The sequence below is a fragment of the Neoarius graeffei genome, chromosome 9 (assembly GCF_027579695.1).
Source record: "Neoarius graeffei isolate fNeoGra1 chromosome 9, fNeoGra1.pri, whole genome shotgun sequence".
In the NCBI taxonomy this organism is placed as follows: domain Eukaryota; kingdom Metazoa; phylum Chordata; class Actinopteri; order Siluriformes; family Ariidae; genus Neoarius; species Neoarius graeffei.
In genome coordinates, this window is record NC_083577.1 from 75582445 (window position 1) to 75596378 (window position 13934).

General features: G+C 40.8%; 1 protein-coding gene and 1 long non-coding RNA gene across 2 annotated transcripts in view; one reads left to right on the forward strand and one right to left on the reverse strand.

The window, feature by feature from the left end:
• Positions 1 to 7228, forward strand: part of LOC132891348 (uncharacterized) — a 45516-nt gene extending 38288 nt beyond the window's left edge. The window contains exons 2-3 of the long non-coding RNA XR_009655310.1: positions 2364 to 2519; positions 7056 to 7228. This is a non-coding gene — a long non-coding RNA (uncharacterized LOC132891348). The remainder of the gene's footprint in view (positions 1 to 2363; positions 2520 to 7055) is intronic.
• hdac4 (histone deacetylase 4) overlaps positions 1 to 13934 on the reverse strand; it is a 588646-nt gene that overhangs the window by 572449 nt on the left and 2263 nt on the right. The window lies entirely within an intron of this gene.

Here is a 13934-nt window from a genome sequence, read left to right on the forward strand (position 1 = left end):
ACGCGTGAGGAGAGTTGATTGCATACGGGCATTGCATAATTTGCATCCTGGTATTTTGCGCTTCCAAAATGGCGAATATCAACAACAACAACAGAACTGCGTGTCTTCCAGTGTTGCCAGATTGGGCGGTTTTAAGTGCATTTTGGTGGATTTGAACACATTTTGGGCTGGAAAACGTCAGCAGTATCTGGCAACACTGGTGTCTTCATCCACGTTGTTTTCCCGGCGCTTGGTGATGCCATGACAACCAGGAAAAGGAAGTACATTTTCACGCATGCGCATATTTCATTTCCGCATTATTACTATCGTATAGCACGGTCGCAAAAACTGCCGTGTGAACGCAAGTGGGGCTGCACCGATGCTAACACGCTTCTCTCTAGTAAGCAGGTTTGTGACGTGTGAACGCTCCACAAAATTTACACCGGTGTAAGATATATCGCAACAAAATACATCGGTGCAGCATCGATGCAAATATGTGCCGTGTGAACACCCCTAATGAAATGTTAATTGCGTGAAACCACTCCAATCCATGCCCGAGCTGGTGTGCGTGCCCGAGACTGGCACTACAAAGCCACCCCGGCCTCCGTAGTTCGGGTCCTTTGACCCAGGAACCCGGAAGTCCTGCAGCAAACAACCACAGGGAAGCAACGGGAAAATGCATCTCTCGCCTACACGATCACAGACACGTAAAATAAAAGACCTGAACTTAACTAATGCGTGTGCGCTACAAACAACCTGCGCATGCACCCGAAAAGTTATTTAGCTGCTGGGCAATTCCAGCATTACTCATGTTACATTTAAAGCATGGAACTCTTGAGTAGGCTTGAGTTGAATAGGCTTAAATAGGTTAATATTTAAATGTAATTTAGCTATACAATTTTTTCCTTTTCTTTTTAGATTTTGGCATATTTTCATAATTGTAATTATTGTGCATATATCTCATCTCATTATCTCTAGCCGCTTTATCCTGTTCTACAGGGTTGCAGGCAAGCTGGAGCCTATCCCAGCTGACTACGGGCGAAAGGCGGGGTACACCCTGGACAAGTCGCCAGGTCATCACAGGGCTGACACATAGACACAGACAACCATTCACACCTACGGTCAATTTAGAGTCACCAGTTAACCTAACCTGCATGTCTTTGGACTGTGGGGGAAACCGGAGCACCCAGAGGAAACCCACGCGGACACGAGGAGAACATGCAAACTCCACACAGAAAGGCCCTCGCCGGCCACGGGGCTCGAACCGTATGGTGAAATACTGTGACCGAGGTCTTGAAAGTACTGAGCGAGGCCCTCTGGGCCGAGGTCAGTATTCAAGGCCGAGCTCACGGTATTTCACCATACAGACTGACCTTAAGCTAGTTAAATAACTTTTTTTTCTTTACCAAATTCTAACAGAAAACGAGAGCGTCCAAAAGGGAAAAGTGAGCCGAGCCGCCATTTTGAATCCTCATTCACAGCTGTAATGCAAATTGCTTCCTCCTCGGTATACAAGTGCACTTCCATGGCAGGAAAAAAACTACATTTTGCCGCCTATGTAGTCCCCTATTTATACAAAATTGAGTCATTCAGGATTCAGCCATGTTTTTGCTCGGCGTTAGCAACAGTTAGAGGTTTTTAGCTTTCTCCTGAAATGTTTTTTAATTTCTTCTTCCTCAGGGTAGTAAAACTCACTTTCACTGTCAAGACTGTCGTTATCGCTATCCATGCTGTAAAATTAATGCTATTCTCCTGAGAAATGCTGGCGAAAATTTATAAGATTTTTGATAATCTTATAAATAAATCTTAAAAAAAAAAAAGATAAACGTTGACAAAAAAATTCTACCATGTTGTTTGCTGTTGTGAACGAGCGAGTCGCCAGAGGTCCGTAACCAGGCTCGCCAACCAATCAGAGCGCAGGATTTGATAGAAACCGCACCCCGAAAAAAAAATTTTTATTTGATGAAATAAAACATTATGAGAACATAAATAAAATACGTTTGGTAAAACCCCCTGGCTATGCCTCACAGACCTCCGAGGCACCCCTGGACGCCACTGCTTTAGACCACCGCTTCATTGGGGGGGGGAATATATTATATATTTCTCAGAACCTTTTTTCAAATTCAGAAAAAAAAACCCAACAAGGAACAAACAGCAGAAACATACTAAAAAGACCGCAATGTGTACGGAGTGTACCAGGCACAAACTGTGCTAAATCTTTCCAAAACACTGTTTCATAACAGTTCTGTCTGAGCTAAACTGCTTCTATCTGTGATTTCCGTGCATCACAGACATACTATATAATCCTGTATGTTTGAATCGCTGAACAAAATATAATCCGTGTGTGTGTGTGTGTGTGTGTGTGTGTGTGTATAAAACGCAAGGAGGAAACCATTCATCAATTCTATGCAGAAACACCACAGATTTCTCTGGGCTCAAACTCATCTCAGATGGACCAAAAGACAGTGGAAACATGTGCTGTGGTCAGAGGAGTCCACATTTCAGCTTGTTTTTGGGACAACGAGTTCTCCGTGCCAAAGGTGAGCATGACCGTCCGGTTCATCAACACAGAAAGGTGCAAAAGCCAGCAGCATGGGTGAGTTGCCGGTGCGTGAAGGTACCATTGATATATTGGGATTCTAGAGGGACATTCATCTGTTCTCAGGAAGTCCATGCTTATTTGAGCAGGACAACACCACCAGGCCTCATTCTACATGGGTTACAACAGCGTGGTTTTGTAGACACAGAGTGCGTATGCTTGACTGGCCTGCTGCCAGTCCAGATCTATGTATATGGCACCATGAAGAGGAAAATCAGACAACGGCGACCACGGATTGTTGAGCAGCTGAAGTCTTCGATCAAGCAAGAAAGGACAAAAACTCCAATTGCAAAAGTGCGACAATTAGTATCTTCAGGTCCTGTATGATTATAAAGCGTTATTAAAGGGAAAGGTGATGTCACACAATGGTACGGTAATAATGCCTGTCTCGACTTTTTTTTTTTTAAGCGTGTTGCAGGCATCAAATTCTAACTTAATTGATTTTCTAAATATAAACGAAGTCGGTCAGTAAAACTACTGAAAATCTTTTCTTTGGACTTTTGTCAGTTAAGTAAAGGTTCAGACGAATTAACAAATCACAGATTTTTGTTTCATTGCATTGCATTTTGGAAAATATCCCAACTTCTCTGGAAATGGGGTTGTGGAACATTTTTTATATAGTCCGTGTGTGAAAAGAATGAGGCTTTACACTCTACAAAACACGTACTCCGAAAACATCCAAACCCATTCTGACCCACACTCTACCAGGAGGAAGAAGAAAAAAAAAAAAAAAGTGTAGGTGTCACATGTCACAAGTATTGATCTCATATGTAATGACTAACCTGCATTACTCTGAATGTTTGCTTTCACACTATATCAACCACTGACAGCAAAACAAGACGTTAATGCCTTAGCACTTCTAGACTAAACAAGCGTGCTCTGAGAGCACAATATCCCCCACTGGCAACGATGCCATAACTCAGGTAAAATGCGACCGAACTGAACAAAATCGCAATGCGTGTATTACTGACATACAACAAAGAATCCTGCCAAGTTTGGTGAAATTCCTCCAAAGATTGTGAGAGGAGTTGATTTCAGAAGGTGAGCACCCTTCCCGGGACGGACATCGCCACGACATAATCACCCTTCGAACCTTTCCGCCAGCAGGAGACAAAAATAGTGAAGGAAGCTGATTTCAGAAAGCAAGCACACCTTGATGAAATTGCCAAAGTACAAGTTGGTTAATAATCAAGGGCGTAACTCTGGGAAAATTTGCCCAAATTAAACGAAATTTCAATCTGCGTATAACTGTCATATAACAAAGCCTTCTGCCAAGTTTGGTGAAATTCCTCCACAAATTGTGAGCGGAGTTGATTTCAGAAGAACGTACACCCTCATGAAATTGTCAAAGTACAAGTTATTTAATCAAGGGTCAAAACTCTGGGAAAATTTTCACAAACGAAATTAAATCGCAATCTGCAATTATATATGCATCATATAACAAGGCCTTTTGCCAAGCTTCGAGAAATTCGTCCAAAAATTGTGAGGAGTTGATGTCAGAAGGAAAACACACCTTCATGAAATTGTCAAAGTACAAGGTTGTTAATCAAGGGCTGTAACTCTGGTAAAATGCGACCCGATTTAACAAAATTGCAATATGCGTATTACCGACATATAACAAAGAATCCTGCCAAGTTTGGTGAAATTCCTCCAAAAATTGTGAGAGGAGTTTATTTCAGAAGGTGAGCACCCTTCCCGGGACGGACATCGCCACGACATAATCACCCTTCGGGCCTTTCCGCCAGCAGGACACAAAAATAGTGAAGGAAGTTGATTTCAGAAAGCAAGCACACCTTGATGAAATTGCCAAAGTACAAGTTGGTTAATAATCAAGGGCGTAACTCTGGGAAAATTTGCCCAAATTAAACGAAATTTCAATCTGCGTATAACCGTCATATAACAAAGCCTTCTGCCAAGTTTGGTGAAATTCCTCCACAAATTGTGAGAGGAGTTGATTTCAGAAGAACGTACACCCTCATGAAATCGTCAAAGTACAAGTTATTTAATCAAGGGTCAAAACTCTGGGAAAAATTTTCACAAACGAAATTAAATCGCAATCTGCAATTATATATGCATCATATAACAAGGCCTTTTGCCAAGCTTCGAGAAATTCGTCCAAAAATTGTAAGAGGAGTTGATGTCACACCTTACAAGGTTGTTAATCAAGGGCAAAATGCGACCCAATTTAACGAAATTACAATATGCGTATTACCGACATATAACAAAGAATCCTGCCAAGTTTCATGAAATTCCTCCAAAAATTGTGAGACGAGTTGATTTCAGAAGGTGAGCACCCTTCCCGGGACGGACGGATGAACATCACCACGACATAATCCCCCTTCGGGCCTTTCGGTTAGCGGGGGATAAAAATTACTCACGGCTTTAATGACGAAATTAACAGTCATTCATGACTATTCCATTTCTCTCTCCATGATTAGCGTTCATCTTGTCTACACTGATATGTTCGGGATTGGCAGAGTGCATCTATAATCCTCTAACAGAACCACTAACTTTCGTTTCTGCACTCTGGCTGAATGAAAAACCTCCTTTCAGATTTAACAGTCAGCAAAACACGGAAAAACGAATGGTATTTAACTACCTATAATCCAATTTACTACCAGATTCCTGTCCTGCAGCCTGCAGTGCAGTACAGCACTGTTTCAACCACGAAAGGCACAAATGTTGCTAAATTAAAATCTAAAAACTGGTTTCACAACAGCCATACGAGCTGAGGAATCAGCCGAAGCGTGCACAGGGTGTAGTGTTACTGTCTCGAGTCCATACCTGCCATCGGATTATCTAATGTAACATAATATAATCTGCTATATAATCCTGCTGAGGCAATGATTTCAAGAATATTCCAAGCATCACATCCGAAAGGCATCCATATATATTTATATTTAGATTAAAAAGTCTCCATACATGGGGGAATTAAAGGACATGGGACATGAAACATAAATGCACGCTATATCAGTTTCTTTCCATTAAAAATATGAAATCATTGCATCAACAAATACAAAATAAATCTATTAAATTCAGCAAAATCGTTATATTCGTGATGATTATATGGCATTTCTGCTCGAGCTCCGATATGCATATTTTACAACCGGAAGAGCCGCTGTCACGTGATCATACGTCACAAAAACTTTCGGGCACAGCACAAGTGGGTAGATGAATATGGAGAAGTGTGAATCGTGATGATGACGAATGCGACAAAATAGTTTTTGTGTCTTGGATGACAAGAAAATTGTTTCGTTTTTAGAGTGTTTAACGTACATTGAACATCATGGTGTATTGCGACCTCGCAGTCAGTCAGACGCACTGTCACTCCTGTTAGCAATGTAGCTAGGCTCAGTATGGCCAATGGTATTTTTTGGGGCTGTAGTTAGATGCGACCAAACTCTTCCGCGTTTTTCCTGTTTACATCGGTTTATATGACCAGTGACATGAAACAAGTTCAGTTACACAAATCGAAACGTGGCGATTTTCTATGCTATGGAAAGTCCGCACCATAATGACAGGCGTACTAACACCTTCTGCGCGCTTCGACAGTGCATTGATACCTTCACTCGGAGTTGTACCATTATTTTTTAGACAGGGCGGACGGACCAGGGCATTCGCCCGCCTGGCCGTGCCCGACGAGGAGCGCTCTCGGCCGGCTTGGGAGGCAGACGGCAGCCCCTCCTGGAAGTGTGGTTTTACCATGGGCCTCATGCGGTAAGGATTAGTATTATAATTTTGGGTGTATCAATTATTGATCATCATAATTCTGACTCGTTTCGCCATTTTGAATGTTTTCATCTCGGACTCTGGAAGCATTGTATCTCAATCAATCTCGAAAAATATCAGCAAAAAAAAAAAACTAGCTTGCAACGGACTTTAGCTCGATCTATGATGAACTTTCAATGTATGATACAAAAATAATACTTCTTTCAACAGATCATTAGCCTTTGAGCAGAATTGTTTTTAACTTACCAGGAAGTGTTATCGAGCCGACCGCTTTCAGTTTCATGAGGGCTGAATGAACTCTCACTCTCAGAATCATCTGACCCGTCAGAGTAAAGACAAGATCCATGTTCATGTGAATTTCCAGCTATCGGTTCGAATTGATAGGGTCTAACTTCACATCTCTGTGAAACATCGGGAATATCACTGTCGATGGTGTCCATTTCGGTAACCTGTTTACATTAGATACCCAAGCGCTGGCTCCTTGAAAAGTTTTTGTGACGTCACGGGTCACGTGACCGCTTAGCTAATTATCGAATCATTGTTTTACGCTGATGTATAAAAAAGTTGAATAATGTGATGATTTTCACATTTTTGACGCCCTGCAGTGATTTAGATGGCATTTCTTATGTCCTTTATACGTAATTATACCCAGAAAAAAATCCATGTCCCATGTCCTTTAATACTTCTTTGCAAAATGTCTTTCATCCTGACTTAATATTATATACATCTTTTTTTTCCCCCTTTCCAGATAGTCTATAAGAACGCCTTCTGACCAAAGTGGAACGGACTGAAATCATTCTCATGACTACAGCACAAAGATCATTAAAAGGAATGCATTCGAAGTGCAAGTACACGTACAACACGAGCTCATCGTGAGGAGGAGACACGACTCTGGGTGCATCTATAAACAAGCGGCAATCGTGTCGAGGATGTTTTAGAAATAAAGTTATATTCTGCTTCAAAAACACGGTGTTCATTTCCCTTTTCCTCTGCGTACGGAGACTTGGGACATGCACACGTCTCCTGGAGGGTTTAAAAAAAAAAAAACACACACACACACACACGGACACACACAAGTGCTTTGACAAACTGTGCTAAAAACTTTCCAAAACATTTCACAACAGTTCTGAATTCGAGCGAACAATAAAACGCCGATGTTATTGACCCCTGACCTGTGATTTCTTTTGCACGAGTTCTAATGTACGACAAAATTGTTTTATAACTATACGTATTTCAGCATCAAAGTAATAGCATCCTGATAAACCAGTGCACAAAAATACATCCCAAAGTGATCGGATAGAGCAAAGAGTATATTTTTTATACACACACATACAGTGGCATGCAAAAGTTTGGGCACCCTGACTGAAAATGCCAGTTACTGTGAATAGTTAAGTGAGCAGAAGATGAACTGATCACCAAAAGGCATAAAGGTAAAGACGACACATTTCTTTTCAGCGTTTTCTGCAAGATTTGTGGATTGTTTTTGTTTTGTACAACTGGAGAGTGAAAAAGAAAAGGAACACCATGCAAAAGTTTGGGCACCCCAATACATTTGAGCTCTCAAGTAACTTTTACCAAGGTTCCAGACCTTAAAGTGCATATCACGGGTAAATTTCAGGAGCAAGATCAGTGTAATTCTACTATTTTATATTAAACTTTGGTCAAATATCTGTAACATTCCGCATTCTCTGAAATTTTTTTCCCTTGCGCAATACCAGAAAAATTCAGTTGAAATCGAGCCATTTGAGGCGAATCGGTCCGCCTCTGAAAAAACTCGGCATTTGGATTTCCCGGCAAACATTGATTTTCGTGACGTCGCGTGCGGGACGCCTCCCTCTGAATCCTACGTCAGCGCTGGTTTGTTTATGAGAAAACGACCTGGTGGTTTTCTGCAAATTTCTTCAACGTTATCGTGTAATTATTAAAATGGTTAACAGACATATCGTAGGAGGGTGTAGCAACACCAATCTTGATGGGATTAGTACTCATCGTTTTCCAAAAGACCGGACAATGAGAGAGAAATGGGAGCGCTTGGTCTACACAGGCTGTGCACTGAAACCGTGCAAAGCTCGCTCAGCCTGCTGGCGCTTCCGCAGGTGACGTCACGAATCTGGCTCCAGACTCCATTGGGATTTTTCCAGATGCATTTTGTTATTTTATTTTTTTCTGCTGTAGACAGATGGCCTTGTGCAAAATTTCCCTTCTGGATGAGTGTGTAAAGGGACATACTTTCATATAAAAAACAAATAAACAAAATTGGCCCAGAATATGCACTTTAATTAGCTTATTGAGCTGTGGCTTGTTCAAATTCTTCGTTAGGAAAGGTCAGATGATGCAGATTTCAAAGCTGTATAAATTCTCTGACTCCTCAAACTTGTCCCTAAAATCAACAGCCATGGGCTCCTCTAAGCAACTCCCTCGCATTCTGAATAATAAAATAATTGATGCTCACAAAGCAGGAGAAGGCTACAAGAACGTAGCAAAGTGTTTTCAGGTAGCCGTTTCCTCAGATTGTAATGTTATTAAGAAATGGCAGTTAACAGAAACAGTGGAGATCAAGGTGAGGTCTGGAAGATGAAGAAAACTTTCTGAAAGACCTGCTCGTTGGATTGCTAGAAAGGCAAATAAAAACCCCTGTTTGACTGCAAAAGACCTTCAGAAAGATTTAGCAGACCCTGGAGTGGTGGTGCACTGTTCTACTATGCAGCGACACCTGAACAAATATGACCTTCATGAGAGAGTCATCAGAAGAAAACCGTTCCTGCGTCCTAGCCACAAAATTCAGCGTCTGAAGTTTGCAAATGAACATCTAAATAAGCCTGATGCATTTTGGAAACAAGTCCTGTGGACTGATGAAATAAAATCGAACTTTTTGGCCACAATGTGCAAAGGTATGTTTGGAGAAAAAAGGGTGCCAAATTCCAGGAAAAGAACACCTCTCCAACTCTGAAGCATGGGTGTGGATCGATCATGCTTTGGGGTTGTGTTGCAGCCAGTGGCACAGGGCACATTTCATTGGTCGAGGGAAGCATGGATTCAAATAAATACCAGCAAACTCTGGAAGCAAATATCACACCATCTGTAAAAAAGCTGAAGTTAAAAAGAGGATGGGTCCTACAATAAGACGATGATCCAAAAACACACCTCAAAATCTACAATGGAATACCTCAAGAGGCCCAAGCTGAAGGTTTTGCCCGGGCCCTCACAGTCCCCTGACCTAAACATCATTGAAAATCTGTGGCTAGATCTCAAAAGTGCAGTGCATGCAAGACAGCCCAAGAAACTTGTAGAACTGGAAGCCTTTTGCAAGGACGAATGTGTGAAAATCCCCCAGGTAAGAACTGAAAGATTATTAGCTGGCTACAAAAAGTGTTTACAAGCTGTGATTCTTGCCAAAGGGGGCGTTACTAGATACTAACCATGCAGGGTGCCCAAACTTTTGCTTCGGGCCCTTTTCCTTTTTTGTCATTTAGAAAATGTAAAAGATGAAAATTAAAAATTTGTTTTTGCTTAAAATATAAAGGGAATGAGTCGTCTTTAACTTTATGCCTTGTGGAGATCAGTTCATCTTCAACTTGCTTAACTGTTCACAGTAACAGCAATTTTGACCAGGGGTGCACAAACTTTTGCATACCACTGTACGGTGTGTGTGTGTATATATGAAAAGAAATATGAAATTTTTCATGTTATGAAAACATTACTGTATAGTCAGCTTGTTCTTGGGATCTTTTAATTCTATTTTATGTTACACATGTCTGATATCTTGCTGCTCCAGCAAAACAATTGCAGCTTGGGATCAATAAAATAATAAATCTATCTATCTAGGCCATCCTAGCCCTCAAAGAAAAGAATGAATGAAAGAAAGAAACTTAAGCAGAGCGGCGGCTACAATTATCGACACCTTTTCAGATTTACCAATTAAAAAATCAATTTTACAAAGGGGGCGGCACGGTGGTGTAGTGGTTAGCGCTGTCGCCTCACAGCAAGAAGGTCCGGGTTCGAGCCCCGTGGCCGGCGAGGGCCTTTCTGTGTGGAGTTTGCATGTTCTCCCCGTGTCCGCGTGGGTTTCCTCCGGGTGCTCCGGTTTCCCCCACAGTCCAAAGACATGCAGGTTAGGTTAACTGGTGACTCTAAATTGACCGTAGGTGTGAATGTGAGTGTGAATGGTTGTCTGTGTCTATTGCCGCTTTTCCACTACAAACGCGGCTGAGCCGAGCTGAGTGGGGCTGTTGGAGTTGCATTTCGACTACAACCGCGCTGAACCGTGCTGGCTGGAAGTGGGTGGACACATTGGGTGGAGTTAGCGAAAGTGGGTGGACGTCACGTGTTGTCGTTAAGCGGCGCAAACAGTGACATCAGTGATCTTTTAAGCGGTAGTCTCACAACCCGAATAGTAAACAATAAACATGGAGGACATGGAGTCGTTAGTGTTGCTGGTCTTGGTGCTGTGGCTTGTTGTCACCGACAACGCCAACAGATACTGGCAAGAGCGTATAGATGAGGCGAGGCGCATAAGGCTTCAGAAATTCTCGTAATTCGTAATTCTTCTCCTTCCGGGTTTGCGGTGTTTACAGATCCCAGTGCGCTCGCGGGGCGTGTGTGGGCATGTGAAGACACTCCTCCTCACCAATCAGTGCACAGGGGAGTGTCTGTTCACGCCCCAGCCTCACTCGGCTCGCTTTGGCTCGCTTCAGCCCCATTCCAAAACGGTGCGAGTTTTAGGGGCTAAGCAGGGCTGAAGCGAGCTGAGTCGTGCTGTTTTTTGGTAGTCGAAACGCGAGCCGTGTCGGGCTGAAGTGAGCTGAAGCGAGCTGAAGTGAGCTGAAAAAGGGTAGTGGAAAAGGGCCATATGTATCAGCCCTGTGATGACCTGGCGACTTGTCCAGGGTGTACCCCGCCTTTCGCCCGTAGTCAGCTGGGATAGGCTCCAGCTTGCCTGCGACCCTGTAGAACAGGATAAAGCGGCTAGAGATAATGAGATGAGATGAATTTTACAAAGGTGAGTTTCAGTTCCAACATTTATTATTGGTTAATTAATCAACCTGAAGGCCCGCCTCACCCGTTACCCGAGTTGGAATTTTTTTTTTACCACAATCAGCAATTTTTCAGAAAACCCGGACATTGTCATCGCATGTAAGCATGGTGGAAAGATCATGGACGTGTTTTTACTGATCAAATTCACCGATATTCATGATCTTTTTACTGATCAAATTCATGATCTCCTTGTCGAAACCTACTTTGTTTCTTACTCTTTCATTTGACAGCCGCTATTTTGTATCGAAACGCGTTTGAGAGTCACGTGAGGTGTCGATAATAGTGATCGCTTTCACCGGTGTCCACCATTATCGACACCCTGTGGGATTAAGTGACGTTTACAACTGTTATGGATCGATCTGTGTGTAACATTGTTGAAGTAGATGAAGTACTTTAAAAAAATAAAAGTGCTGTGATTTATAATAATTTTTTCCTGATTCATAACAGAATGGAATGTTTATAGAGTATTTGGAATCCAATTGCAATAAGTAGAATTAGAGCAGAATTAAATTCCGAGCATATAAAAAATTACAGGCTTGAAATATTCAGATTTTTCTATTCCATTCAGAATTTTTTTTGCAGTTTGTTGTAAATATCTACCACATATTACAATATCAGTAGACATTTTATATTTTGGTTCGAGGAATGACAGGCGACCTTTGACCTGGATGCTCATGTGGTTACAATATCAATTCCCTGTTGATATTTATTGGTAAACGACAAAACTAGAAATTAATACAAACAACGACGAATGATGAACAAAATGCGATCTACGAAAATACTTAGAAAGCGGGTAGAAAGTGGAACAAAAAGATTTTCTGACGCAGGTTAAACATTATCAGTTCATTGGTTTACAAATGTTAGAATTACTTCCTCACTTACATAAACACCGACATCCGGATATTTATAGAAAAGATATTTTGTACTAAATAAGTCTATGTAAAACACATTTTTAAAACACTGTTTTGTTAACTTAATACCACATACCGATTATTTTTTTTTAAATAAATAATCATCTGGATGTCGATAACTGTGGACAAAGGTGTCGATAATTGTGGAACAGTGTCATGTGATCTGATACGCCAAGTATTCAGGAATCAACTCTTTTTTTTTTTTTTCCTCCCAGTGGAAGTTTGAGTAATTATTCACGCACAATTTACATACTGAAAGTCTTTTCGACTTTTGCAACGGCCAAAAGATCGTTAAGGTGTCGATAATTGTAGCTGCTGCTCTAAATATAAGTCTATGTAAAACAAATTTTAAATTAAAAACTGTTTTGTTACCTTAATACCATATACCGATTATTTATTTATTTAAATAATCATCTGCATGTCAATAATTGTGGACAAAGGTGTCACGTGATCTGATACGCCAAGTATTCAGGAATCAACTCTCCCCCCAGTGGAAGTCTGAGTAATTATTCATGCACAATTTACATACTGAAAGTCTTTTCGACTTTTGCAACGGCCAAAAGATCGCTAAGGTGTCGATAACTGTAGCCACCCCTTGAAAGATAAGTCTATGTAAAAGAAATTTTTAATAAAAACTAAAAAGTTTTGTTAACTTAATACCACAGACCGATTATTTATTTATTTAAATAATCTGCATGTCGATAATTGTAGACAAAGGTGTCACGTGATCTGATACGCCAAGTATTCAGGAATCAACTCTTTTTTTTTTCCCCCAGTGGAAGTCTGAGTAATTATTCATGCACAATTTACATACTGAAAGTCTTTTCGACTTTTGCAACGGCCAAAAGATCGCTGTGTCGATAACTGTAGCCGCCGCTCTAAATACAAGTCTAAGTAAAACAATTTTTAAATAAAAACTAAAGTTTTGTTAACTTAATACCACAGACCATTCATTCATTTATTTATTCAAATAATCATCTGCATGTCGATAATTGTAGACAAAGGTGTCACGTGATCTGATACGCCAAGTATTCAGGAATCAACTCTCCCCCCAGTGGAAGTCTGAGTAATTATTCATGCACAATTTACATACTGAAAGTCTTTTCGACTTTTGCAACGGCCAAAAGATCGCCAAGGTGTCGATAATTGTAGCCGTTGCTCGAAAGATAAATCTATGTAAAACAAATTTTTAATAAAAACTAAAAAGTTTTGTTAACTTAATACCACATACCGATCATTTATTTATTTAATTATTTATTTAAATAATCTGCATGTCGATAATTGTAGACAAAGGTGTCACGTGATCTGATACGCCAAGTATTCAGGAATCAACTCTCCCCCCAGTGGAAGTCTGAGTAATTATTCATGCACAATTTACATACTGAAAGTCTTTTCAACTTTTGCAACGGCCAAAAGATCGCTAAGGTGTCGATAACTGTAGCCGCCGCTCTAAATATAAGTCTAAGTAAAACAATTTTTAAATAAAAACTAAAGTTTTGTTAAGTTAATACCACATACCATTCATTCATTTATTTATTCAAATAATCATCTGCATGTCGATAATTGTAGACAAAGGCGTCACGTGATCTGATACGCCAAGTATTCAGGAATCAACTCTCCCCCCAGTGGAAGTCTGAGTAATTATTCATGCACAATTTACATACTGAAAGTCTTTTCGACTT